Source organism: Protopterus annectens, chromosome 8.part0 (genome assembly GCF_019279795.1).
Source record: "Protopterus annectens isolate FY-2018-M chromosome 8.part0, PAN1.0, whole genome shotgun sequence".
Classification (NCBI taxonomy): domain Eukaryota; kingdom Metazoa; phylum Chordata; order Ceratodontiformes; family Protopteridae; genus Protopterus; species Protopterus annectens.
In genome coordinates, this window is record NC_056741.1 from 1,100,866,719 (window position 1) to 1,100,890,463 (window position 23,745).

General features: G+C 42.7%; 1 protein-coding gene across 43 annotated transcripts in view; it reads right to left on the minus strand.

The window, feature by feature from the left end:
- Positions 1 to 23,745, minus strand: part of LOC122809254 (titin-like) — a 3,339,665-nt gene that overhangs the window by 2,981,076 nt on the left and 334,844 nt on the right. The gene's annotated exons all lie outside the window — the stretch shown is intronic.

A 23,745-nucleotide genomic window follows, 5' to 3' on the forward strand; every position in this document is an offset into this window, starting at 1 on the left:
ATGAGAAACCTTTTCCATTTCCCTGCATAGTTCCTTCTTGATGAAGGTCTGCGGGCCTCAAGGATAGTGTCTTTAACCCTTTGGGATAAATCTGGGTTAGATGCTCTTAAGTAATGTTCCAGGCAGTCAGTTGCAGAGTTTTCAGGTTTGGATGCAGGATGTTGTAGTCGCTCTGAGTTAACATCAAAGGAATCAGGGGTAGTGTCCACGTTCCCCCCCCGAGACATGCTCCTCAGTAATGGATACCAATGTTGTCTTGGCCAATTTGGAGCTATCAGAATTATCCTTGGACGTTCCTCTTTGATTTTCAGTAGTACCTTGTGCATCAAAGGAAGAGGTGGAAATGCATATGCTGTCAGGCCTTTCCAACTGAAGGATAGAAAGTCCACCTTCCAAGCAAGTGGGTGGTATGTCCTTGTGCAGAATTTCTTGAGCTGGTGATTGAGTGGGGATGCGAATAGGTCTATTTGTGGCATTCCTCATTTCTTTGTGATGGCCTTGAAGATGTCCGGGTGTAGCATCCATTCGTGAGCATCCGAGGTAGTTCTGCTTAACATGTCTGCTAGAATGTTTTATTTTCCCGGTACAAATATTGCCTGTAACTGAATGTTGTAACTCAGAGCCATATTCCATAGGTCCAGAGCCATTCGGCATAGAGGGTATGAATGAGTGCCTCCCTGTTTGTTGATGTACCACATGACTGTGGTGGTGTCTGTCCTTATCATCAATTGGCCTTCTTTGAGGAATGGTCTGAAATTCTGGATTGCTAGTTTTACTGCCAGCATTTCTTTTTGATTTATGTGCAGGTGCAGCTGATCTGGAGTCCATAAGCCTTGAATGCACTTGTCCAGCATGTGGGTCCCCCAACCGAGGTCTGAGGCGTCCGTTGTGATGGTTTGGCTTGGTTGAATGCTGTGGAAGGACAAACCTGGGTTTGACTGGCATGCCTGAGCCCACTATAGGAACTCTTGTTTCAGGCATGGGATTAGTGGTATTTCGGTTTCTAAGCTGTGCCTGTGTTGAGACCATAAATTCTTTAGGTACCACTGTAGCTTTCTCATATGCAGTCTGGCATGGGGGACTAGGATTATGCAGGATGCCATGAAGCCCAAGGCCTGCAGTACTTTCCTTGCTGTTAGTTTGTTCTGCTTTGTTAATGCCAAGAAGTAAAGAGGAAGTTGTTCTTGTTTTTCTGCAGTTAGGAATGCCATCTGTTTTACTGTGTCCAATTCTGCACCCAAGAATGTTATTGTTTGGGATGGTATCAGTCTTGACTTTTTTAAATTGACTGTGTATCCCAGGGCTTGTAGTAAGCAAATGACTCTTTGTAAATCTTGTGTCAGCTTGTTTTTGTTGTCCGCTTGTATCAGGCAGTCGTACAGGTATGGATAAATTTGGATTCCCTGAATCCTGCAGTGAGCGATTACTGATGCCAGGCATTTCGTGAACACTCTGGGCACAGTAGATAAGCCAAAGGGCAATGCTGAGAATTGATAATGCTCTAATCCTGCAAGAAATCTGAGGTATCTTCTGCAATTTGGTCGTATGGGGACGTGCAGGTATGCCTCCTTGAGATCTAGAGTTACCAGCCAATACTCCTTGCCCAGCATGGGAAGAAGTTGCTGTAGGGTCAGCATTTTGAATTTTGGAACAATGATGAATGTGTTTAAAGCGGACAGGTCGAGAATAGGCCTCCAACTTTTCTCTTTTCTTGGTACCAGGAAGAGTCTGGAGTAAAATCCCTTGCCTTGTTCTGTAGGTGGTACCCTTTCCACAGCTCTCATCTTTGCTAATTGAGCTATTTGTTTTAGAGCTTCTGTCTTTTGATTTGGTGGTAGGTTTGGCATTCCTCTTTTTACTGGTAAAGTGTGGAAATGAAAACTGTAGCCTTGGTCTATAGTTAGCAAGATCCACTTGTCTCTTGTGATATAGTGCCAGTTTTTTGAAAATAAGGCTAACTTTCTGCCTAAGGGTGCTGCTATTTGTTCCCTGGTAGGCGGTGTCAGAGCCAAGTCACTGTGATTGTCCTGTTGCAGTGGTAGTGGTTGTATCTGTGCCTCGTTGGTTATTGCCTTGCCACTGGCGTCCTCTGTAGGCACCTCCTCTGGATTGATTTCTGCCTCTTGAACGCCTATTCCTGCCTCTCTGAGTTTTAGAGGAGTCTGGAAAGGACCAATTTTTGGAAGGCCAGTTCCTGCTAAACCTTGGGGGCTGAACCTGTAAGAAATCTTTCACTGTTTGTACAGATTTTGCCTTCTCTTCCATTTTCTTCATTACCTGTTGGGCAGGAGAACCAAATAGACTGACCTTATCCATAGGAGCATCTAATAGCTTTGCTTTAACATGATCCGGCAAGACCTGTTCTTTCAACCATGCATGCCTTCTTATAACTGTGCCAGTCATGGCTGATCTAAATGAAGCCTCCAGTGCATCATAGCCACATTTTAAGGAATGGTTACTAACCTGCTGAATGTTATTCACCATTTCTAGAACATATTTCTTACTAAGGAATCATCAGAAGACAGTTTCTTAGTTAACTGATCAAGCATAAACTCTTGGTATTGGATCATATGAAACTGACAGTTCAAAGCTCTAGCAGAGAGAGTAGCAGAGGTGTATACTTTTTTACCCCATCTCTCTAAGGACCTGGATTCCCTTTCAGAAGGGAGAGGGTTTTTCGCTGAGGTCGAAGCTACTGCCTTAGGCCCCTGGGAGATAGTCTCAGGATCTGCAAAAGGAGCCTTGTATAAGTGGTGATGAGTGTCCGGGACCCTGTAAAACCTATCGGGCTTAGCAGGGGCTGGAGGTAAAGTATCAGGAGCAGTGCAAGCATCATTAAATGCATCATCCACAACAGGAAGAACTGGAGGTATAGCTAAAGGCCTATGTTGCGGTAAGTGTAAAAGGTCCTAAGCCTTTTCTTGAATCTGAGAAATCTTGTCCCTGCCATTGGAATTGCTCTCTCATGGCATGTAAGGTTTCCCCAAAGGAAAATTCCTCTGGTGGAGAGGCAGAAGGAATCGATTCTTCAGCATCGGAATCTTCATAAGTAGAAAAAGGAGCCTCTGGATGGTCTGTATTGTCTGTATCATCAGAAGAGTCATCTGAGGACACTGGCTCAGGAGGCTCTGCTCTAGGTCTCTTTTCTGGAGGTTGAGAGGCCCTGTCTGGGTGAGATTGGGATCCCCTTATTAAAGAGATGAGATCCTCTGCCAGAGTAAGCATTTGGGAACTGGAACTGGGCCTGTGAGAGGGGGGCTTAACAGGCACAGACTTAGAAGTTTTGGCTGCTTTAGCCCTGGCAAAGGCCTTTATAGACATGGCTGCAGGAGGCCTAGCAGCACCACGTGCTGGAGTAGAGACATCCAAAGGGATGGTGTCCGATAATTCTTGTGAAACCACAGTAGTAGGCAAAACTTCAGAGGCCGATTCAACTAGGGTAGAAGGGGCCTCGGTAGTAGTCATGGATTCGGCTGAAGATTGAACCGTTTGCTCGGTTTCGGCCGAAACAGAGACACTCTGGTTTGCTTAACCGTGGTTTCGGCCGAAACCACGGACCGTGAGTGTCGGTCCTTTTCTTTGCGTTTCTTAACCATTTGAGTAGTCGGAGGATCCGACGGCATTATGTACGCAAAATCTGAGCCGAAAAACTGTTCAGCAAACTCCGACCGGCCTGCGTTCGTCGGTTGAAGGAAGCACAGGCTAAACAAGCTGCTACGTCGTGGTCTGGGCCTAAACAAGGTAAGCAGTAAGAGTGGAAATCTTTATGAGGTATTTGTTTCCCACAAGTTAAACAGTTATTCACTTTTTCTGACATCGGCTGAGGCAAGAAAGAGTCCCCAACGGGGTACTTAGCTTTTTAAAAGTCTTCGAAGTAGTATTCGGTAGTAGAATCTCTGGATCTGACCGACCGGCACTTGCGAACAGCTTCTGCTTCGGGCGCCACGCGGCAAGAAAGACTGAGGAAAATGGCGTCGGCTGATGCCTTTATACCCGAAGACCAGCAGTGATGACGTCGGGTGAAGTGCGACACCAGCCGAGGCCAGACCCAGACTTTGGAATCCGGCCGACCGAAGGGCTGCCTGACGACAGGACAACCCATTTGTAAGGACTGCAGATGCATCCTTGAAGGACATCTACCACGGATGCTCACGAATGGATGCTACATCCAGATATCTTCAAAACCATAACAAAGAAATGGGGAATGCCAGAGATAGACCTGTTCGCCTCCCCACACAACCACCAATTGAAGAAATTCTGCACAAGAGCATACCACCCACTTGCCTGGAGGGTGGACTCCCTTTCCTTCAGCTGGAAAAACCTGACAGCATATGCATTTCCACCTCTTCCTTTGATGTACAAAGTCCTACTGAAGATCAGAGAGGAACAGCCAAGGGTAATCCTGATAGCTCCAGACTGGCCAAGGCAACATTGGTACCCGCTACTGAGAAGCATGTCTCGGACACACTCATGGCCTCTACCTCTATGTCCCTTACTTCTAACACAGAATAACTACAAGACCCTGCATCCAAACTTGAAAACACTGCAGCTAGCTGCTTGGAATATTGCATAAAACAAAATAAACCAGATTTATCTCAGAGGGTTAAGGACATTATCCTGGAGGCACGCAGACCCTCCACAAGGAAAACTTATTCAGCCAAATGGAAAAGATACCTCATTTGGAGTGCAGCAAAGGGAGAAAATGTCTCATTGGCAAACATAGCACACATCCTGGAATACTTAGCAGAACTGTTCCACAATGGCCTGTCCTACTCCTCCATTAAGATTCACGCATCAGCAATTTCAGCAGAATACAACATGGATCCTCCTGTCTTCTCTCATCCTCTACTCAGGCAGTTCTTGAGAGGAATCAAAAATGTAAAGCCTCCAAGGAAACCACCTTTACCTACATGGGATCTCAACTTTGTGCTGGAAAAGTTAACACTTCCCCCTTTTGAACTAGCAGCAACAGCAGACTTACAGTTCTTATCTTGGAAAACTGCTTTCCTGCTAGCAATCACTTCAGCAAGAAGGGTATCTGAGTTACAGGCATTAATGGCAGTACAGCCCTTCCTTATCTTCCATCAGGATAGAGTGTCTCTGAGAACTAACCCTACTTTTATGCCAAAAGTGGTCTCCAGAGTATCATCGAACCAAGCGATTCATTTACCTACATTCTTCCCCAACCCACAGAACAGGGGGGAAAGACTGCTACATACCTTGGATGTGCACAGACAATTACGCTACTATCTGGACAGAACTAAGACCAACAGAAAAACTGACCAGCTGCTGGTAGCATATGCAACAGGAGTGCAAGGAAAAGCAATTTCAAAACAGACAATCTCAAAATGGATAGGAAATTGCATTAGATTTTGCTACTCTTTTCATGGAAAGACAACTCCTGAAAATATCAGGCCTCACTCCACAAGAGCTACAGCCACCACTACAGCTTTCCTACGAGGAGTGGCTACCAAAGACATTTTAGAAGCTGCTACTTGGAGCTCCGTGCATACATTTGCCAAGCATTATAATCTTCCTTTATACTCCAGATCCCGAGCAGGTTTTGCAACTGCTGTTTTGCAAGGGATCTTAACTACACCATCTTTATCTTAGTGCCTCCTCCCCCAGTTTGGCTATGGTATTCTACCCATATGTTAGGACTGCAGATGCATCCTTGAAGGACATAGTACAGTTTTGTACCTACCATAAATGTAGATGTCCGATAGGTATGCATCTGCAGTCAGGATAACCCACCCTCCTTCCCCTCTGTGGTATTCCTAGGGTATTTACCCCTCTTTTAGCTAGCTGGGGGAATCTATTATGGTGTATTTGTTTGTATGTATATATATATATATATATATATATATATATATATATATATATATATATATATATATATATATATATATATTTTTTTTTTTTTTTTTTTGCTCTCTACTGTTTGGAATTATTTGCATTTATCCAAATTTAGCCTTCCTAGAGGGCACCTGGCATCTGGGGCAAGAAACACTGAGGAAAATGGCGTCGGCTGATGCCTTTATACCCCAGCAGCTGTGACGTCTGGTGAAGTGCGACATCAGCCGAGGCCAGACCCAGACTTTGGAATCCGGCCGACCGAAGGGCTGCCTGAGGCAGGACAACCCATATGTTAGGACTGCAGATGCATACCTATCGGACATCTACATTTATGGTAGGTACAAAACTGTACTTTTGCAACTAGTACCGAAGAAAAATTGGCATTTGCATTGTTTAATTGTGTGTAACAAGCAATGCTCTGTTTCAACCATTGTATTTAAATTTTGAGGAACAATACAAATGTGAATCTTGTCTTGCTACCATTTGCCCAGTCTGTTGGCTGTAATTGCTTCTTAATGGTACCTAAGGATTCCGTTCATTTCCTACTCATTTCTACTCTTGAGAGTTACTGACAATTTTGTAGTGCCAAGTGCTACCAAAATAACTTCAGATTGTATTTTTATGAGACAATCTCCTGGCAAACTTCCTCTAGCCCTTAAATAAATCAGCACAATCATGCAGGATAACACTACTATGGTTCTAGATGGCACTACACATGATCCAAGATGTCTTTGTGACTGAGACTGCTGTTGCATACATACACACTGACTTCCCCACTGTGAATTAATTTTATCATTCTTACCTTCCCACCAGAAAAACAACCCAGAATATTAAAATAAATACTTTGGTTTTTAAGTACTATGATTTTAAACAGGACCATAGAGTGTACTTCTGATTTTTCTATTCACACATCACTACCTTGTGATCTAGTGTCTCATCCCAGTGCTGTGAATGTGTTAATGTACAAACAGCATTCTTTTCAGAGCCTCTCAATCTCGAAGTTTCAAAAGTATCTTTATTCAGAGTACTACCCACTGCAACTGTCTAATTTAATGTTTTGCTTATTAATTCCCAACATTTTTGCCTGAAGTCTGACTTGTTTTCATCTCAGCATTTTTATTTCATTTTCAGAGTTTATTGTGTTCATATTTTTTGTTTTAACAGTACCATTTCCATGCTTCTTTTCAATAACATTCAAACTCCTTTGAGCACACTGGTACTGCATTTAAACATTTTGTACAATATGGTTCTTTGTAGCATGAAATCTACAAAATTGATTAAATAAGACAATGCTTCCTCTCATCCTTACAGACAAGCCTGGAACATGAGGTTTGAGCTTCAGCTGCATTCTCGCCTAACTCTCTTTCTCAAATCTATTACTGATTCAGTGTATTCTCCATTTCTTACTTTTTGTCTTTAGACTCACATTTGTTCTTACACTAGTTAACAGCAATTGCTCTACATAAATACGTCTCTGCTGATAAGGTCAGATCTAGTCCACTTAAAAGCCTTCTACTTATCTGATAATTTCTTAAAAAATATATATATTCTGCTTAATATTAATGAGCTATAAATCTCACCAATTTCATATTTAACTCAATTCTTCACTTTAGTGATAAGCATCTATAATCTCTTTGGGGATTTGTGCCACAATAAAGAAAGTGTGAGTAAACGGCAAAGTCTCTGAAGGTTCACAACTCTCCAAATTGTTGCCATTTTGTTCTTCTCCTCTTCAAGAAAGTATAAAGTAAAACACCTTCCAGACTTGCCTCCAAGTGACATGTAGTAACAGACATGCTGGCTACTCAACTCACAATTAGGAATAAACAGTTTCTGGAATCAAATCTTTCAGTTTTTTGTTAAATTTACTTGCAGTGACAGAATTCCTGGTGGATGCGCTTGGAGAATTCTTCCACTGAGAACTATACTTTTGTGCTTTCAAAAACAAATTCTTGAAAAGTCCAAGGTCTGTTTCATGTGGTAAAAGAAGGGTTAGAACATCGGGTTAGAGAGAAGCTAGGGATGGAAAAGAGTGAGCGGGGTATACTTCAATGATGACAGTACAGTTGTGTAAATTCTTACCATAACAGTAGATGCCCTTCTCTTCACTGTTGTAGTATTATTCACAGAAGGGATCTCTCACTAAATATGGTCTAACCTCTGATAGGGGCCAAAGACCTTGGATTTTCAGATGATCACAGGAAGCCCCACACCCCATGTTTGATGAGTCAATAAACAGTTCTTGAGAAGACACTGGAGGCCAAAAGGGTAGGCCTGGATTGAGGGAAAGTTGCTGAATCCACCACTCGAATTCTCACTTTAGACAAGAAAGGAGAGGCACACTGAAATCCAGAGGGTGGCAATGCTGAAGCCAAACTGATTTGAGGTACCACTGAAGCTTTCGCATGTGCGGTTTGGCAATGGAAGAGAAGAGGCCATGAATCCCAGGGCTGAAAGAAACTCTCTGGCTGGAATAACAGGAAGAGGAAGAATAAACTGAAAGAAAGCTGTGAGGGACAGAACTTTTAGAGGTGGAAGAGAGGCCAACACTGCCACCGTCTAAATCCTGCAACCCAGATACACATGATCCTGAGAGGAAATCAGGAAAGACTATTGAAAGTTGATAGTGAACCCCAGACTTTGGAGGAGAGATGCAGTGAACTCCAGATCCTGTAACAGGTGACTGGGAGAAGGTGCCCAAAGCAACAGTTTGTCTAGATAAGGAAAATCTGAATGCCTTGGAGCCTGCAAAGGCAATCACAGGAGCTAGGCATTTTGTGAATATCCTTTGAGCAGTAGAGAGTCCAAATGGCAAAGCAGAGAACTGAAAATGAGAGGAAGAAACAAACATAAAAACTTCCTGAAAAGAGGGTGAATTGGAATATGAAGGAAAGCAGTCTTCAGATCCAAAGACACCAGAAAAGCCTGAGGTATTAAAAGAGCAAATGGGGGTTGAAGAGTAAGCATTATGAAAGAAGGAACCCTGAGAAAGGTGTTGTGCAAGGAGAGATCCAGAATAGGTCTCCAAGTGTTTTCCTTTCAAGCGACCAGGAACATTCTGGAGTAAAAACCCTTTTCTACCTGAGGAGGAGGGACAGACTGAATAGTTCCCTGGTCCAACAGGGATGCAAGAACCTCCAAGAAATGAAAAAGTTGTTGCACAGGAGGTTAGGGAATCCTGAAAAGGAGGGAAGACTTCTACACCATGAAGCAGATCTGATAGATGACAGACAAAACCCAATAATTTGAAGTGATGATATGCCAGTTTGGAAGACAGATGGTAAGCTGGAGGGATAAAGGAACCTGGCCTAGAGGAAGGGGAACAAGTCGTCAAAGAGAAGCAGGCTTGTCTGATAACGGGAATGTAAAGATAAGTTCAAGATTCTGCAAAGCTTTGTCTTTTTCCTCAAGAGACTTAAACATAGCAGCAGTCCCAAATGGATTTTTGTTATCCAAAGGAGAATCCAGCAACTTGGCCTTAATGTCTTCAGGTAAGAAATGCAAGCAAAGCCAAGAATAATGCCTCATAACAGACCCAAAGGCAGCAACTCTTGAAGATGCATCAGCACATCATAGCTACACTTGACAGAGTGACGAGACGCCTGAAAGGTAGAGCCTAAAATACACAGAGCAGAAAATTTTGTTTCAGTATCAGGAAAGTTGGAAACAACCTGTCAAGCCTGGGCAATGAAGGCCAGAGCATATCTGGTCATGTGGGTCTGATAACTAATGGCCAGAAAGGCAAAGTAGAAGTAGTATAAAACCTTCTTATCGATTCTCTCCATTGCCTTACTATCTTTATCTTAAGGCAAAAGTTTAGAAGACTTGTCAGGGGAGACTGACACCACAGCAGGGTCAGCAGAAGGACATTTAAATAAGAATTAACAATCCTCGGGAACCTTCCAGAACCAGTCAGATTTCTTAAGAGCAGGAGGCTGAGAATCAGGAGACTCAGAGGCAGCTAAAAAGGTGTCTGACAAAGCAGCAAATATAGAAGGTACTGCAGAATGTTTAGGAGTGTCTACCTGACACAGCTCACAATACTTTTCTGGATATCAGACAGTTAAGAAGAAAACCACTTGAAGTATTCCATCATTCTAGCTACAGTATATCCAAAAGACAATTCCTCAAAGGGAGACTCAGGGCTTACAGACATTTCTTCATCAGAAAGTACAGTTTTGTACCTACCATAAATGTAGATGTTTGAGTGTACACCCTGCTGCAGTCATCACACTTGGGTTATCCTGTCGTCAGGCGGTCCCGCAGTCGGCTGGAATTCCAAAGTCTTGATCCGGCATTGGTTGCTGTCGCTTCTTCCCTGACATCAGTGTGCCAGGGGTATATATAATGCATCAGACGCCATTTTCTTTAGTTTTTCTTGCCCCAGATGTCAGGTGCCCCCAAAAAGGTGGTCAATAATTAGTACCAATTTAAGAAATTTTTGCACAAACACAAAATCCCTCCAACTATAAGCAAATACATCAGGAAGGTATTGTAGAGATTTAGCCAGTTAGATCAGAGGGGATGGAGGGAGGGTTACCTGGACTGCAGCAGGGTGTACACTCGAACATCTACATTTATGGTAGGTATAAAACTGTACTATGTTCATCGTGTTACCCTGCGGCAGTCATCACACTAGGGTAGAATCCCAAAGCTAAGGATGGGTGGAGGAGTCAGAGGGTTAGAGGAGGCTAGAGGGCCCTGCAGAACTGCAGTGGCGAAGCCAGCTCTAGTCTTAGAGTAAAGTGGTAAGTGATAGTGCTTGGTAAAGGTGTGTACTGAACTCCAAGTTGCAGCTTCCAAGATCTCCTTGGTTGGAACCCCCCTGAGGAAGGCTGTAGATGTAGCTGTTTACCTGGTAGAGTGGGGCCTAATGGTAGCAGGAACTGGTTTTCCATGATGGGTATAGCAAAAACTAATGCAATGTCCTATCCATTTGGAAATGGTTTGTTTTGATATAGCCTTCCCTTGTGAAGCTGTAGCATAGGATACAAAGAGCTGGTCAGATTTTCTGAAAACCTTAGTTTTATTAGTAACGAAGTTGCCTGTGAATGTCCAAGGAATGCAGGAGTCTTTCTCCTTTGCTCTGTGGATTTGAGAAGAAGGTGGGTAAGTGGATGGTTTGATTTAAAGCCACACTGAAACCACCTTAGGCATGAAGGAAGTATTAGTTCGTAGAGAAACTCTGTCTTGATGGAAAATGAGGAAAGGTTCCACTGCCATTAGTGCCTGCAGCTCTGAGACTCTTCTAGCTGAAGTTATTGCTAGCAGCAGGGCAGTCTTCTATGATAGAAACTGTAGATCTGCAGAGAAAGCTGGTTCAAAGGGAGGTAGCGTAAGTTTTTCCAGAACAAAATTGAGGCCCCATGTTGGTGTAGGTGCTCTCCTGGGGGGGGGGGCTCATGTTTTTTGCCCCTCTGAGGAACTGCCTTAGAAGTGGATGTAAAAATAAGGGTGGATCCATGTTGTAGTGGGCTGAAATAGCTGACGCATGGATTTTAATGGAAGAAAAAGAAAGTCCTTTGTGCAACATCTCAGTTAAATACTGTAGAATATGAGGCTTGTGAGGCTGAAGTGTGTTTTGGCCTTTAGCTTGGTTCCAGGCGCAAAACCTTTTCCATTTGTCCGAGTAGGCCTTCCTGGTGCTGGGCCTCCTAGCTTCCAGAATAACATCCATAACTGCTTGGGAAAGAGGAGCTGGCTGGATGCTTAGGTGATTTGCCATGCAGCCAGATTTAAGGTTTTGAGCTGGCTGTGTAGAATCTGATTGTTTTGCTGTGTGAGCAAATGGGCAATCTGTGGTAAAATCCAAGGTGGGCCCTTAGCCATATTCCTTAATAGAGGGTACCAGTGCTGGCGTGGCCAGTCTGGGGCTATGAGTATCAGTCGTGGTCTCTCCTTTCTGACTTTCAGAAGCACCTTTGTGAGGACAGGCAATGGAGGGAAGGCATATACTGTCAGGTTTTTCCAACTGAATGAGAGTGCGTCCACTTTCCAAGCTTGATAGTGAAGTGTCCTTGTACAAAATTTTGTTAGCTGATAGTTTTGGGGGCTGGCAAACAGGTCTATGTCTGGAAGGCCCCATTTTTGAGTTATCATTGCAAATACTTGTGTACCCAGTTACCACTCATGGGGATCCATGATGTTTCTGCTGAGGTCGTCTGCCAATGTGTTCTTTTTTCCTGGCAGGAATTGAGCTTGTAACTGAACTTGGTAAGCCAGTGCTGTGTTCCACAAGGTCATTGCTTGCCTGCATAGGGGGTAGGAGTGTGTACCCCCTTGTTTGTTTATGTACCACATTACTGTGGTGTTGTCCATTCCTTATTGTAAGTTGTCCTAGATGTAATAGGTTCTTGAAGGCTGTCAGAGCATTCTGTACAGCTAGCATCTCTTTTTGATTGATGTGCAGATTCCTTTGATCTGCAGTCCATACGCCTTGAATGCACTGTCCTGCCATGTGTGCCCCCCAGGCGTAGTCCGATGCATCTGTTGTCATAGTTTGCCTGGCTGGGGGCAAGGTGAAAGGCTGACCCTTGTTGAGGTGACATGCCTGTGACCATCATAGAAACTCCTGTTGTAGGCAGGGAATGAGAGATATCATTGTGTCCAAGCTGTGGCTGTGTTGAGACCATACGCTTTTTAGGTACCACTGTAATTTCCTCATATGCAGCTTTGCAAATGGTATTAGTAGTATGCAAGATGCCATGAAGCCCAAGGCCTGCAGAATTTTTCTTGCAGGGAGTTGGGTCTTTGTTGACATAGTTTTGAAATATTGAGTCAGTTGTAGTTGTTTGTCTGGAGTCAGATAAGCCTTCTGGGCCATTGTATTCAAGCTGTAACCCAGGAATGTCATATTTTGTGAGGGTACTAGTTTTGATTTCTTTTCGTTTACTGTGTACCCCAGGCAACTTAGAAGATGTTTTACAAAAGCCAGATGTAAGAGAATGTCCTTGCTTTCTGCTTGGATGAGGCAGTCGTCCAGGTATGGGTATATTTGAATTCCTCTTTGTCTGCAGTATGCAATTACTGGTGCCAGGCATTTTGTGAAGACCCTGGGCGCAATAGATAAGCCAAAGGGCAGTGCAGAGAATTGGTAATGGGTTGAACCTGCAATGAAACAGAGGTATCTTCTGCAACTTTGTCTGATAGGGACATGCAGGTATGCCTCCTTGAGGTCCAACGTTACTAGCCATGCTTTCTTGCCCAACATGGGAAGAAGCTGCTGTAGTGTTAGCATCTTGAATTTGGGTACTTGTAAGAAGGTGTTTAGAATTGAAAGGTCCAGAATTGGTCTCCAGGCATTATCCTTTCTGGGGACTAGAAAGAGTCTTGAGTAAAATCCTTGGCCTTGCTCTCGTGTAGGTACCAGTTGAATGGCTCACATGTCCATGAGAGCTGTAATTTGTTTCTGTGCCTCTGCCCATTGATTTTGTGGCAGATTTGGCATTCCTCTTTTCATTGGCAAGGTGTGGAAATGGAATCTGTATCCTCATGAAATTATGTCTAGGACCCATTTGTCCTTTGTGACAATGTGCCAGTTATCTGAAAAAAGTGCAAGTTTTCCTCCCAAGGGGGCTGCCAAGAGAGTGTTGCTTGGCCAGATGAGGTGCAAGTCATTGAGTTTGCCTTCTGGTAGTTTTTGACCGGTCTTCTCCTCCCTTCTGTGTTGCAGTGCCCCATTGTCGATGTTTGTATTGGGCTTGTGGTTGTCCTCTGCCTCTTAGACGTCTGTATTTACCCCTCTGTGGTCTGTCAGTAGCTGGAAAGGACCAATTTTTTGTTGGTCAATTTCTGCTGAAGCGAAGGGGCTGTACCTGTAGACAATCTTTGACTGTCTGCATAGATTTTGCCTTATCCTCCATTTTCTTTAAGACTTCTTCTGCTTTAACTCCAAACAGAACATCCTGCTGTAAGGGAGCATCTAGAAGCTTTGCTTTAACATGATCAGGCAGAGTTTGTTCCTTTAACCAAGCATGCCTACGTATTACAGTCCCAGTGACAGCTGCTCTGCAGGAAGCCTCCAAAGAATCAAACCCACATTGTAAAGTATGTTTGCCCACCTGTTCAGTTACATGCAACAGATCCTGCATTTCTTTCAATTCAGACTGTTGAGGGAGTGTGCTCATTTTTTGTTTCAACTGAGACAATAGAAATTGCTGATATTTTAGCATGTGGAATTGGCAATTTAGTGCTCTCATAGCTAGAGTGGCTGAGGTAGCTTAGGATACGTTTTTATGGAGAGTGTAGTCTGTTCTGAAGACGCCTTCAGAAACCGAAGGTGTTTCTGCAGCACATCTCTTTCTACAGTGTCATCGGTAGGGGCTAAACAAAATGGCTGCCTCGGCCTAGCACTCTCCGCCAAAGGCTCCGAAGCGGTCTTGGGTTCCAAATCTGCGGTAGTCAGGGGCTGCGTCGGAGCCTCACTGAAGACTGGTGAACCGGAGACCGGTCCAGCCGAGGCCTCAGAGTCCGGCTTGGGTCTAGGCTGCCTGTCCTTATTCCTTGCGTTTTTTGTACACGCCGGTAGTCGGTTGCTCCAACTGCATTGTGTAGTTAAATTTTCTACCGAAGTAGTGTCATGCAAAATCAAAGCGTCTTTTTATAGTACGTTTATTAAACCTTGCACAAAAACGACAACCAGTGACGTTGTGGTCTGGGCCTAGGCAAGGTATGCAGTAAGAATGAAAATCCTTATGAGGTATTTGCTTCCCACAAGAAATACAATTGTTAACTTTTTCTGACATCGGTCTGAGGCATGAAAAGTTTCCCCAACGGGGTACTTGGCTTTATTGAAGACTTCGGATCTGAAATTCGACTTCGAAAATCTCAGGAGTCGCCGACCAGCACTTGCGAACTGCTTCTGCTTCGGGCACCGCGCGGCAAGAAAGACTGAAGAAAATGGCGTTGGATGCATTATACATACCCCTGGCGCACTGACGTCAGGGAAGAAGGGACAGCAACTGACGCTGGACCAAGACTTTGGAATTCTGGCCGACTGCGGGACCACCTGACGACAGGATAACCCAAGTGTGATGACTGCAGCAGGGTAACATGATGAACATCCATAAGCCAAAGGCAGTGTAGGACAGTGTTTCATCATCAGACTCTGAATCTTCATCTGAGGTATCGGATTCCCTAGCTTACTTGAAGTCAGAGCCCAAGGAGGGGTAGGCAAAGAAACCCCTTGGGGAGGTTTCAGGGCTATTAAGGCACTGAACATACCCTGAGAATAAACTCCTGCCATTCCTTCTGAGAATCCTTAGGGCATACAAAAGTCTGCATATTCTTCTGATTTTTTTTTTTTTAGTAGTAACATGAGCCCTAACAAACACCTGAGGTTCCAACCCTTGACAACATTCAATAAGAGTACACAAAACTTCTTCCCTGACTACAATCTGCAGAATCCCTCAAGGGCCCTCCAAGATGATCAACCACGGTTCCCCCTCAACATCTGGAGCCAACACCTGCAAAGCCTCAGATGACATGTGAAAAAAAGGATCCATGCTGGCCTCTGACAGGGTTGCTGCAGAGGAATCAGATGTAGACACTGGATGGCCTACAGAGCTTCCACCCACTTCAAGAGAGATGTCCAGCAGAGGTTGGACAATTAAAGAATCCAGCTGAGATTTCTTGGTTTTCTTGCTTAACGGGATCTTGGGGCTAGGAGATTCTGCCATGCTACCTTAGGCTAACAGTTTAAACCTCTGTTTCTCTGGTCATCTAAGAGTGTTGGGTTAAACACTTTGCAAATGCTACAGGACATATGATTGTAGGAAGCATCTAGACAAAAAAAAAAAAAAAAAGACACTGTTCATGACAATCACTATGGGGAAATCTCCCTCCCACACTGACATTTTCCCTTCTTGGATGACATGAACTCTGGTAACCAGAAAGTAACAAAATCAAAGGAAAAAAGACCCCAACTGGGCACTTATCTGATAGCTAGGTATTCAGCAAAGCAAAAGGGCTTTCAGACTGAGGAGTAATGACGGCGTTCACACTGGCGGCAAAGAAATTCTGAGTAACTGTGCTTGTATGTCACCTTTATGTCCTATATCCTGTATGGGCAACTTAAGTGTGACATATAGCGCATACAAGATCTAAAGGTTTTGGAACACTGGCCGGACATTGGGCAATTCTTGGCAGGAGATACCCTCTATGAAGAATACTGCAACAGTGATATAAAAGGACATTAAACATTACTGTTAGAGGGTGTACAGCAACAGCAGTTACCAGCTATTTTAGATATTTGTAGAGATTTTGGCAAGGAATTAGACTGCACTTTCACTCACAGAAGTTAGATGTAGTATGATTAGGCCAGGGGCAGAGGATGGAGGAAGGATTATTTTGGGAAAAAGGAGGGAAATACTTGTGGCTGTGGGGTTTTAATACAGGTCAAGATACAAGAGAGAGAAAATGGGGTGTGGGAGGGGGAATGACAAATGACCCTAAGCATGGGAGTGGAAGTAGTGAAAAGTATGGTGTTGCCACTAGTGATTTATAACAGTAGATATATTTGCATCTCCTGACAGAAAAGGTGGCGAGACAGATTCAAAGATTAGTCTGGTGAAGTAGTAGGTATAGGACTGCAAGACAGTGGATAACTCTGAAAAAAATAAGGACAGGTGGTGACTGTCTGATTTTAGAAGATGTATTATGGAGGTCAACATGGTTTGAAGAATAGGTCCACTCCTAGGCATTCAGGGATACAGCCTAGTCTATGTCGTAGGCGATCCAAGTTTGAATAGTGACTAAGGAACTTATGGAGCTGGCAGGGGAGGATGAGCGCAACTGGCAGCTGACACCTTGATCATCCTAGGGAAGGGAGGTGCCTCTGGCTTGCCACATGGGTGACATCTTGCAGGAGCACTAGTATTCACCCCATGGAACCCTGGGTCTATATCATAAATTTGAAAACTTCTAACGTTAAATAATCGAATTTAAATGTTCGAAGTTTCAAACATCTAACATATGGAAAAAAAAAGGGGGGGGCGTACTTGACTGCCTTTTTTTTTTTTTACATATGTTCGAAGTTTTATAACTTTGAACATTTAAATTTGATTATTTAACGTTTGAAGTTATAAAGCTTCGAACAAATGATAGAGACCCCGAGCCCATGATGCTGTAGGCCAAAGAGAACCTTTGGAGGTAGCTATAGCAGACCTATTCAGAACAGCCACCACAGGCACAGTGTGCTCTTCCAGGAAACAGGATAGGCCACCCTAAGGGACCAGCAAGGCAGGCCTGAGCCTTACTAACCAACTCTTACCTCTAGTGGTCGAGCTGATGGGGGGGGGGGTCCTGGGTAGGAGCTAATTAACTGTAGGGCTCTTGCCTGCTAGGAATCTCTTCTTCTTATGCCCTCAGAAAAAAAAATGGGCCAACTGTGTGCAAGCACAGAAGTCATTTGGCTCAGTCCAACAGGGTACAAGGGTGTTTAAAAAAAAATGCTTGGAAAATTAGAGGAAATGAAAAGTAATACTTCATATGGGGGAGTTAGGAGAGTATAAATGTCATGTGTGGGTGTACAGAGAACAATACAAATAAAACTACATGCTATACAGGGTGGATAGTGGATGGACTTGATGTCTGGGATCTGACCCTGAATGGGTTGTGGGAAAAGGGAGTACAAAAGGGAAGTGAGGTGATTTTAAGAAGGTTGGGAAAGAAAAGGGGTCCAGACGGTTCAGAATGAAAGGAAATGGCAGAAGTGAGCATTTCTGGATTTTAAAAACATTTTGAGAAGAAAATGGGGTGGTTAATGCATAATACTGTTATGGGATGGGTAAACAAGAAGCTGAGACAGATGAGTGATGGAAGAGTGGAGAGGAAGGGAAAACCAGGGAGGAAAAATAATTAGAAAAAATTTAATAAAAGATTAAATGTATTTTATTTACAAAGGTTTACAGTGGAGGTTAGTGGAAGAGGTTAGGAATAAGCTTAAGGAATAATGGGGATGGGGAAACAATATATGGAAAAGGGAAGAAATTTGGGAAGAGGAATGTAAGATTGCCAAGATGGTAAGTAGAGCGAGACCAGTGGGCAAAGTACACTAGAGACATCTACAGCAGTGGTATAATGTTTTTCAGAATGAAGAAGATGTGGTCAGAACAGAAATGTTGGATGTGTGATGCAACACAGGCAGACCAATTATGCATGTGGTGATCCTGCCATATAACAAAGCAGGTGTGGAAGTGGATGTAAGAAATTTAGCACAAGACATCCAGTATGCGGTTTGTTTAGTGTAGAGCTGAATTGGGAACACTGAGACAAAGATAAAAGAAGGAAAACAAGTGACAGCTAGAGGGGTAAAAGGATGTCTGCAAAGGCTTGGAACATGACAAGAGACATAAAGAAAAGAACTGCACGTCTTAGGCTAGGAACACAAGTTGAGAATGTAGAGGGAATAAGATAATCAGACGTTTCAAGTAGAGGTAAAGGGGTAAGAATGAGATAAGGAAAGGAAGAACACAAGTGAGAGTAGGGAAAGGGTAGCAGTAATAAGATAAATGACAATGGATGGGAGAGAATATGGCAACACACTGACAACTTGGTGTCAAAGGTTCTTCAGACACTGCCACCAATCTAAGAATGGTTAGGATTTTAAAAGTTTAAGACGAAAAAACAGACTGCAGTTTAAACTTATTAGAAGGAAACATACCATGAGGTGGGGGATGTTTTTATTTGAAGGCATAGTGGATGACTTTAAATTAATGTTTAACGGTGTTAAAAACTGCAGAAATTTTATGGTATGGCACAGCACTACTACGCTTGGAATTACTAATAGAAAGATACAGGCAAAAAGTCCTAAGAAGTATTCATTTCAGCAAATACTTTTTCACTTCTGAAACTGCAGAGCATATATATTTGTCAGGATGGTCAGTAATCAACACAGACAACTGAACTGTGCTACAGCCCCCATAACATTTTTCAAACAGACAAACTCCTAGAAGAAATGTGTACCACATGACATGCAAATTTCCACTAGACAGTCATCGGCATTTAAAGTTAAAGTTATACATATTAAAGGAGCCAATAAAGCAGAGAAATATACGCAATGCAGGAGACCAGGGCATGTTTCCCCTGCCCAGACCTCAACCAAGGCCAAGCACATGTTCAGACTTAGGGTGTTATTAGCTGAGGCTGACAGATTTAATAGACTGGTACGGGGGTAGGGGACAGATGAACACAGAATTTATGCTAAGGAAATTCAGGTTTGGACCTAGCCTTCAAGGACTTATCTTTGGGGCAGTGCTCAGAAATATGGCTGGGACTGTGAAACCAAATGAAGACTGTACACAACAGTCAAACTTTACCCAGCCAAACATAAGACAGCTAAGGTAACCGCTACCTAAAAAGAATTCAATAAAGCAAGCAAAACTTTATTTGAAGTAAAACATGCTATCAAGACATGTAAAAATAGTGTGGACTTCTACACCCATCTTCAGAAAATGAAGTGAAAGAAAGGAGCAAGGATGTAGTTTGCTACAACAAAATGGTTATAACAGTAGCAAAATCAACATTTACAGTACCATTCAGATTTGGCCCACAATTTAGACCTCAAAGGGGGAATCCATACACTCCTTATCCATGCAACATATCACTCCAAATTGCAGATGAAATGAACACCTCTGCCCAAAGTATTGTCAAAAACACCAGTCCACTGAACCAAATAAGATATAATGAAATTACGAAAACAGCATAGTATACTCCCACATGCATCTCCTTAGTAGTGCATAAAAAGTGGCTGCGTCTCCGACATCTGGAAGCAGACTACTGAATTCCTAATCCACAAGGAAAGTTCAACAAACCCTAACAATTACAAACCTAACAGTCTTACAAAGCATAATGTGCAAGGTGATAGGCAGCATCATCACAGAACTTACATAGACATGGCAAACATCTTTCTCCCGTGACCTAACCCACTCTTTGACGTTGATGTGTTTCTACACTTAATTTCATATCTGCCCATGCAGCTTAACCCCTGATCTGGCTAATGGATGTGACACTATGCCTCAAGATGATCACACAAAGTCAGGGATCAAAAGGCACATGAAGCTGTGATAACTTGGGACCACAACTGGCTACATAATCACACACTCAATAGATAAGAAAAGGACTACTGCCATCTTCACTATCCCCTGCCATCAGTGTCGTCACCTCCAGGCTCATTTGCGGAGCAATACTTTTTTTGACATTTTACTTTTTAAGACTTCAGAACAGACTCCCGTGTCCAGCTCACTAAACATGCAGGTGACTACAAACTTTGAAGCACAGGTCTTAAAACTGCTGACGTCACCTCCCTTCAGATGGCATTGTGCTATTACGTTATCAGTCATAAAGTAGAAATGAGTAATCCAATAACAAAAATGAAACCAGCAAAGGGATAAACTTCCTGTGCTCAAAATAGTATACAATAGAAAAATACAATGCCAAAGCATACACAGGAGCGAAAAATGGCACACAGTTCCACGAGAAAAGGTTTAAATGCCAAATCCAAGGATAAAATAAACTCCTCCAAAAGTGTTTAAAAGGTTTATTGCATACACAAGTGAGCGCTTTCTCCCGTAGGCTTCTTCAGACTTTAACACTCCATATAAAATTGATGACTTTAAATAATAGGAGATCACTCCTGATAGGTTCAAAAACCTCACATAAATTCAAATTCCTGTCGCTTTTAAAGCTAAACACACGCAAATATCATTAAAAAATATGTATAAAAATATATGGTAGTACAAACTAACTCAATAATAATGTGTTATTAAGAATGCATATGCCTAGACACATCTATACAAATATCAATTAAAAATACACTGAGAATAAATATGAAAACATATATAGAAAGTGTGTACAATAAATAAAAACCTATTGCAGTTTAGGTTTGAACAGCCTCTTCTTACGTAAAATGGGCTGTAATTGAACTCTGTCATTTAATCCGGGGGACCTATCTGCTCTACAACGAATAATCCATCTCAACTCACACTCCTGTGTAAAGTTGTCAATGTCCCCTCCTCTAATACTGGAAATTATCCTTTGCATAACACAAAACTTGAAGGAATGAGATACTCCCATATGTTTAGAATGTTTAGCTAGGGCATTATGTTCTGAGCCTAAATATATATGATAAACATGTTCTCCAACACGTTCTCTTAGTTGCCTGCTGGTTTTCCCAATGTAGAATGCTGTGCAGGAAGTGCATCTAGCAAGATAAACAACATGTGTACTCAAACAATTAGTTTCAGTATGGAACAAAAACTTACGTTTAGTGACAGGGTGTATAAAACTCTTATCAGTGTCTATGTATTGGCACTGGTTTTAAGTTTTGTGTTATGCAAAGGATAATTTCGACAGGAATTTGAATTTATGTGAGGTTTTTGAACCTATCAGGAGTGATCTCCTATTATTTAAAGTCATCAATTTTATATGGAGTGTTAAAAGTCTGAAGAAGCCTATGGGTGAAAGCGCTTACTTGTGCATGCAATAAACCTTTTAAACACTTTTGGAGGAGTTTATTTTATCCTTGGATTTGGCATTTAAACCTCTTCTCGTGGAACTGTGTGCCATTTTTCGCTCCCGTGTATGCTTTGGCGTTGTATTTTTCTATTATAAAGTAGAAATTAAACTACTTTCAATATTAAACAATGCAGCATTCTGGCATATAGTAATTCCACCCATACCAAATGTAAGCACACTACTAATAGGCAACAACTATAAGTTGACAAAATAGTAAAATACCCTGGAATCCTTGTAGATACAAACCTTTCATATGATGCCTTTACAGCCACTATCCTCTGCAAGGAATTTGAAGTTGCTCATCTGATCCTCCACTGGGTCAACAGACATGCCAGGGAGGTAACTGCCCTCTTGTATACAGCCCTTTTAAGTCAATTACATATTGCTACACACTGTTTTGCAACCTACTCACATGCAGTATGGCCATATGGTGTAACTACATAAGGTACTAAAGAAGATCAAAGGCTTCCAAGCATGCAATAGTCACCTGTGCTGCACTGCCTCTCATTTCTGCAAGGAGATGGCATCAGCAGGACTGCCCTACCCAATCCATAGAAAACAATGTCTGGTAGTTTCCCAAGTTTCCACCGGGGAAATCAACCAGTGTGGAAGTGCCTTGCAGCACATTCCCCATCTCCCCTCCTAGGATGGCACAGCCATCCACCAACATCTGCACTATCAAGTGCCTGGGCTGTAGTCAGGGTTTATCCCTCTACATCACCAGTGCAGGCTTCTCATGTGCATATGTTTAGAGTAGTGTGAGAAATGACACAGCTTGATTAGTTTGCAGCCAAAACCGTCCACTCTAATTATAAAACATGGGCTGCAAATGAGCAGACAAGTACAAAAACAAGACTATATTAAGTTAACATATGGGTAATAACATAAAACAACATGTTTGTTTCTATCATGGCAGTGTCATTAAATAATAGCTTTTATTTGGACACCCAGGAGAAAAAAAAAACAGGATTCAGAACTTTAGTTCCTTGAAAATATTGCTAAGTAATTATTAGAGTGAAAGCAGAAAATGAAGGTGCTCAATAAATCAAATCTAATGTACTTCTAATTAAAAAGAGGGAAAAACATGGTATACAAAGCTGCTGGTTGCTTGCTTATAGAATGCAATATTAGGTTTAGCCAATAAAATAACGGGCTGTTCCTAAAACACTACTTCATACATGTGAACAAACACAATCCCCATGATTCAGAAATATTATCGTCATTGGCAAGCCCTCGTTACTACTGGATGTAGCCATTTCTGATTCAGAGACACCCCTATCACAGTGTTTACCTCAAACAGATGCAGCACCACAGTGCTGCCTCTCTGTCTCTCTCTGCACTACAGCAAATGTAAATGAGGCATTTTAGGGGCATGGCATACCACAGACAGCCATGTGCTCTCCCCGAAATGCTTGTGGTAAGTGATTTATGCAGCCAAACGATTAAGAGAAGTGCTCAGCTGTATAATCCTTACCACCATCCACATCAGTTAACTCAGCTAAAACGTCAAATTCACCCATTACTCTTAATGGAAGAGATCTTGGTACAGGTAAGTGCAGGGGAATTTCATGGTCAAGCAGTAGTAGTGGTGTGCGCCTGAGTGTGTATTTGTGTGTGGCTGCGTGTGTGAGAGTATAGAAAGATAGGAGTAATGTCAAATATGTGTGTGCATGTGTGTGATTATGTCTGTCATGTTGCTCACAGTAGGGGCTAGTCAGGGGACAGGAATGGTAGTGACTTGTGTATGTGCGTCCATGAGTGCGATCAGGTAAGGGGTGCATGTGAAGCAAGTTGAGTGTGTGAGGTGGGGGGGGGGGGGGCTGGCATACCTCAATTCCCATTACTTTAACAAACACTAGTGTATAAAAGGGGTGAACTCTATACACCAGGGACACATTTTAAATATTACTATAAAACACTAAAAAGTTAACAGAGCAACTGATTTTGCAGCAAAAGGCTGCAAATGAAGATTAAGTAGCATGAAACTCTAATGTCTAGTATTACTGAAACTGCAAGGGACTGTGAGAAGGGACAAGGCAGATTGAGAGGCAAAGTCATTATTCGGTGACAGCAAAGGCAGTTGACAGGAATGAGGATGCACGTAAGTGTGTGTGTGTGTGTGTATAGAACAAAGGGGGTGCCTGTACCAGTGCAATGCTTGGGTCAACAATGATGATTACCACAGCAAAGTGCTTGTTAGCACTTGCAGTAATCACAGAGTGATTTAGAGACATGCAAATCAGCAGATACCGAGGTCTTTTTCTCACTGTGGCTTGTGCGTCAATGAATAGCTGGTTTCAGTGATATCATTAGAAGACCCATTTTGCAGCAGCCTTACCACTTTTGGCCAGGCCCATTTCTGAATCCTAGCCAGTA